Genomic DNA, 6,000 nt, shown 5'->3' on the forward strand with positions numbered 1-6,000 from the left:
TCCCTTTCAATGTCAATACCCTGCAGACCTTCTTTCTGCAGAAAGTGACAGATATCCTCGGTGAGATCAGTAGGTCCCCTGTTGCTTTAAGTTCCGAGGAACTGGCGTTGTCTTCCCCCTCGCCAGTTCACTTCCTTACAGACTTCCCTCCTTTGAACCCCGAAGATCTGGCCTCTCTAATCAATAAGACCAAATCTGGTTCACCGGCCGATCCCGGTCCTCCGAAGATCTTCCAGATGGCCCTTCCAGCTTTGGATGGTCAGATCCTCTCACTTCTAAATAATTCCCTGGCCATTGGCCAGGTACCATCTAATCTGAAAGAAGCTAGAGTTATTCCCCTACTGAAAAAGCCTGGCGCAGATAAGGCTGAGCTGAAAAATTACCGGCCTATTTCGCAACTTCCTTTTTTAGCTAAGGTTATGGAGCAGCATGTTCTGAAAACTTTATCCAGCTTTCTCGAAAACTCAGAGCTTCTCCATCCTCGCCAGGCTGGCTTCAGAGCCCACCATAGCACGGAGCTTGTTATGTTATCTGTTCTCGACGATCTCAGGCTAAAGGCTGACAACAAAGCCCCGAGCGCCCTGATACTTTTAGATCTCTCTGCGGCCTTCGACACGGTTAACCACTCCATTCTACTGTCTCGATTGGCGGATCTGGGTTTCAGGGGTGCTGTCTACAGCTGGCTACAGTCCTTTTTGTCGGGACGGTCGCAAAGGGTTCAACTCGGCAGCTACACCTCGATCAGGGGAGATATCCCCTGTGGCGTGCCCCAGGGCTCGGCTTTGTCCCCTCTGCTCTTCAATATTTATCTGCAGCCCTTAGTAACTGCACTATCCAAATTGGACTGCCGAGTGTTCAACTATGCAGATGACACTCAATTCATCCTGAGCATTGACAACTCGGCCCAAGCTCAAGAAACTGTTCAAAATATCCTTCGATTTACCACGAATTGGATGACTGTTAACTCTCTAAAAATTAACCCTGACAAGACAGAGGTCCTTGTCATTCCAGCTAAAAACAACTTCTGGAGTGGCCTGTTCTGGCCCAAAGAACTTGGGGCCCCCCCATGTCCGTCACCGTTCGTGAAAAGTCTGGGAATTAAAATTGATTCGGAACTTTCCTTGAGTCAACAGGTCCACTCAGTAGTGGGCACCTGTACCGGCGTCCTGAGACAACTGAGGAAACTGGTCCCTCTCTTATCAGTTTCCTCTTTAAATTCAATAGTCTCAGCTACTGTGCTATCACGCCTCGATTATGGTAATGCACTCTACTTAGGACTCCCTTTGAAATTGATGAACCGCCTACAAGTTGTGCAGAATGACGCCGCCAGGCTGATTTTTAACCTTCCGAGGAGGACCCATGCCTCCCCGTTGCTGCACAAACTACATTGGCTACCTGTCAGACAGCGGGTAAAATTCAAGGGCCTGTGCATCGCCCATAAAACTCTTTATGGCCATGCCCCTGGCTATATTCGGGATCGCCTAGCTAAATACGTGCCAGGGCGCGTACTTCGCTCTACAGAGGCCTTCCAGCTAGCCTGCCCTCGGAGTAATCTGGCCACCAAGGGTGGCCGAGCTTTTTCAGTTGTTCTGCCACGACTCTGGAACCAACTACCTGACTCTTTGCGTAAAGAAATGGGTCTGTTTCCGTTCCGAAAGCTGTTAAAAACCCTGCTATTTGAAGATACTCTTTAACTGTGCTCGCTACAAGGATTGTCTGTACCCTCCGATGCAATCTCCTTCTGTCAAGCGCTAAGAGACCTGCCGGTATATATGCGCTATATAAACAAACAAACATAAACATAAACATAAGTGATGCCTCTTGATCAGTGTGATTATATCTTCTATACTGACGGCTTCTTAGAGTACAAACAGGAGTAGCCTCTGCCTAATGAAGTGATGCCTCTTGATCAGTGTGATTATATCTTCAATACTGACGGCTTCTTACAGTACAAACATGAGTAGCCTCTGCCTCATGAAGTGATGCCTCTTGATCAGTGTGATTATATCTTCAATACTGACGGCTTCTTACAGTACAAACATGAGTAGCCTCTGCCGCATGAAGTGATGCCTCTTGATCAGTGTGATTATATCTTCAATACTGACGGCTTCTTACAGTACAAACATGAGTAGCCTCTGTCGCATGAAGTGATGCCTCTTGATCAGTGTGATTATATCTTCTATACTGACGCCTTCTTACAGTACAAACATGAGTAGCCTCTGCCTAATGAAGTGATGCCTCTTGATCAGTGTGATTATATCTTCAATACTGACGGCTTCTTACAGTACGAACATGAGTAGCCTCTGTGTAATGAAGTGATGCCTCTTGATCAGTGTGATTATATCTTCTATACTGACGGCTTCTTACGGTACAAACATGAGTAGCTTCTGCCGCATGAAGTGATGCCTCTTGATCAGTGTGATTATATCTTCTACACTGACGGCTTCTTAGAGTACAAACATGAGTAGCCTCTGCCGCATGAAGTGATGCCTCTTGATCAGTGTGATTATATCTTCTATACTGACGTCTTCTTACAGTACAAACATGAGTAGCCTCTGCCGCATGAAGTGATGCCTCTTGATCAGTGTGATTATATCTTCTATACTGACGGCTTCTTAGAGTACAAACATGAGTAGCCTCTGCCGCATGAAGTGATGCCTCTTGATCAGTGTGATTATATCTTCTACACTGACGTCTTCTTACAGTGCGAACATGAGTAGCCTCTGCGTAATGAAGTGATGCCTCTTGATCAGTGTGATTATATCTTCAATACTGACGGCTTCTTACAGTACAAACAGGAGTAGCCTCTGCCTGATGAAGTGATGCCTCTTGATCAGTGTGATTATATCTTCTACACTGACGGCTTCTTACAGTACGAACATGAGTAGCCTCTGCCGCATGAAGTGATGCCTCTTGATCAGTGTGATTATATCTTCTATACTGACGGCTTCTTACAGTACAAACAGGAGTAGCCTCTGCCTAATGAAGTGATGCCTCTTGATCAGTGTGATTATATCTTCTATACTGACGGCTTCTTACAGTACGAACATGAGTAGCCTCTGCCGCATGAAGTGATGCCTCTTGATCAGTGTGATTATATCTTCTATACTGACGGCTTCTTACAGTACGAACATGAGTAGCCTCTGCCGCATGAAGTGATGCCTCTTGATCAGTGTGATTATATCTTCTACACTGACGGCTTTTTACAGTACGAACATGAGTAGCCTCTGCCGCATGACGTGATGCCTCTTGATCAGTGTGATTATATCTTCTATACTGACGGCTTCTTACGGTACAAACATGAGTAGCCTCTGCCGCATGAAGTGATGCCTCTTGATCAGTGTGATTATATCTGCAATACTGACGGCTTCTTACAGTACGAACATGAGTAGCCTCTGCCTGATGAAGTGATGCCTCTTGATCAGTGTGATTATATCTTCTATACTGACGGCTTCTTACAGTACAAACATGAGTAGCCTCGGCCTAATGAAGTGATGCCTCTTGATCAGTGTGATTATATCTTCAATACTGACGGCTTCTTACAGTACAAACATGAGTAGCCTCTGCTGCATGAAGTGATGCCTCTTGATCAGTGTGATTATATCTTCTACACTGACGGCTTCTTAGAGTACAAACATGAGTAGCCTCTGCCGCATGAAGTGATGCCTCTTGATCAGTGTGATTATATCTTCTATACAGACGGCTTCTTACGGTACAAACATGAGTAGCCTCTGCCGCATGAAGTGATGCCTCTTGATCAGTGTGATTATATCTTCTACACTGACGGCTTCTTACATTAGAAACATGAGTAGCCTCTGCCTAATGAAGTGATGCCTCTTGATCAGTGTGATTATATCTTCAATACTGACGGCTTCTTACGGTACAAACATGAGTAGCCTCTGCCTAATGAAGTGATGCCTCTTGATCAGTGTGATTATATCCTCTATACTGACGGCTTCTTACAGTACAAACATGAGTAGCCTCTGCTGCATGAAGTGATGCCTCTTGATCAGTGTGATTATATCTTCTATACTGACGGCTTCTTACAGTACGAACATGAGTAGCCTCTGTCGCATGAAGTGATGCCTCTTGATCAGTGTGATTATATCTTCTATACTGACGGCTTCTTACAGTACAAACATGAGTAGCCTCTGCCGCATGAAGTGATGCCTCTTGATCAGTGTGATTATATCTTCTATACTGACGGCTTCTTACAGTGCAAACATGAGTAGCCTCTGCTGCATGAAGTGATGCCTCTTGATCAGTGTGATTATATCTTCTATACTGACGGCTTCTTACAGTACGAACATGAGTAGCCTCTGCCGCATGACGTGATGCCTCTTGATCAGTGTGATTATATCTTCTATACTGATGGCTTCTTATGGTACAAACATGAGTAGCCTCTGCCTCATGAAGTGATGCCTCTTGATCAGTGTGATTATATCTTCTATACTGACGGCTTCTTACAGTACGAACATGAGTAGCCTCTGCCGCATGAAGTGATGCCTCTTGATCAGTGTGATTATATCTTCTATACTGACGGCTTCTTACAGTACAAACATGAGTAGCCTCTGCCTCATGAAGTGATGCCTCTTGATCAGTGTGATTATATCTTCTATACTGACGGCTTCTTACAGTACGAACATGAGTAGCCTCTGTCGCATGAAGTGATGCCTCTTGATCAGTGTGATTATATCTTCAATACTGACGGCTTCTTACAGTACAAACAGGAGTAGCCTCTGCCTAATGAAGTGATGCCTCTTGATCAGTGTGATTATATCTTCAATACTGACGGCTTCTTACAGTACGAACATGAGTAGCCTCTGCCGCATGAAGTGATGCCTCTTGATCAGTGTGATTATATCTTCTATACTGACGGCTTCTTACATTAGAAACATGAGTAGCCTCTGCTGCATGAAGTGATGCCTCTTGATCAGTGTGATTATATCTTCTATACTGACAGCTTTTTACAGTACAAACATGAGTAGCCTCTGCCGCATGAAGTGATGCCTCTTGATCAGTGTGATTATATCTTCAATACTGACGGCTTCTTACAGTACGAACATGAGTAGCCTCTGCCGCATGAAGTGATGCCTCTTGATCAGTGTGATTATATCTTCTATACTGACGGCTTCTTACAGTACGAACATGAGTAGCCTCTGCCGCATGAAGTGATGCCTCTTGATCAGTGTGATTATATCTTCTATACTGACGGCTTCTTACAGTACGAACATGAGTAGCCTCTGCCGCATGAAGTGATGCCTCTTGATCAGTGTGATTATATCTTCTATACTGACGGCTTCTTACAGTACAAACATGAGTAGCCTCTGCCTAATGAAGTGATGCCTCTTGATCAGTGTGATTATATCTTCAATACTGACGGCTTCTTACAGTACAAACATGAGTAGCCTCTGCCGCATGAAGTGATGCCTCTTGATCAGTGTGATTATATCTTCTATACTGACGGCTTCTTACGGTACAAACAGGAGTAGCCTCTGCCTAATGAAGTGATGCCTCTTGATCAGTGTGATTATATCTTCTATACTGACGGCTTCTTACAGTGCAAACATGAGTAGCCTCTGCCGCATGAAGTGATGCCTCTTGATCAGTGTGATTATATCTTCTATACTGACAGCTTCTTACAGTGCAAACATGAGTAGCCTCTGCCTAATGAAGTGATGCCTCTTGATCAGTGTGATTATATCTTCTATACTGACGGCTTCTTACAGTGCAAACATGAGTAGCCTCTGCCTAATGAAGTGATGCCTCTTGATCAGTGTGATTATATCTTCTATACTGACGGCTTCTTACAGTGCAAACATGAGTAGCCTCTGCCGCATGAAGTGATGCCTCTTGATCAGTGTGATTATATCTTCTATACTGACGGCTTCTTACGGTACAAACATGAGTAGCCTCTGCCGCATGAAGTGATGCCTCTTGATCAGTGTGATTATATCTTCTACACTGACGGCTTCTTACAGTACAAACATGAGTAGCCTC

The sequence above is a fragment of the Triturus cristatus genome, chromosome 5_1 (assembly GCF_964204655.1).
Source record: "Triturus cristatus chromosome 5_1, aTriCri1.1, whole genome shotgun sequence".
Lineage (NCBI taxonomy): Eukaryota > Metazoa > Chordata > Amphibia > Caudata > Salamandridae > Triturus > Triturus cristatus.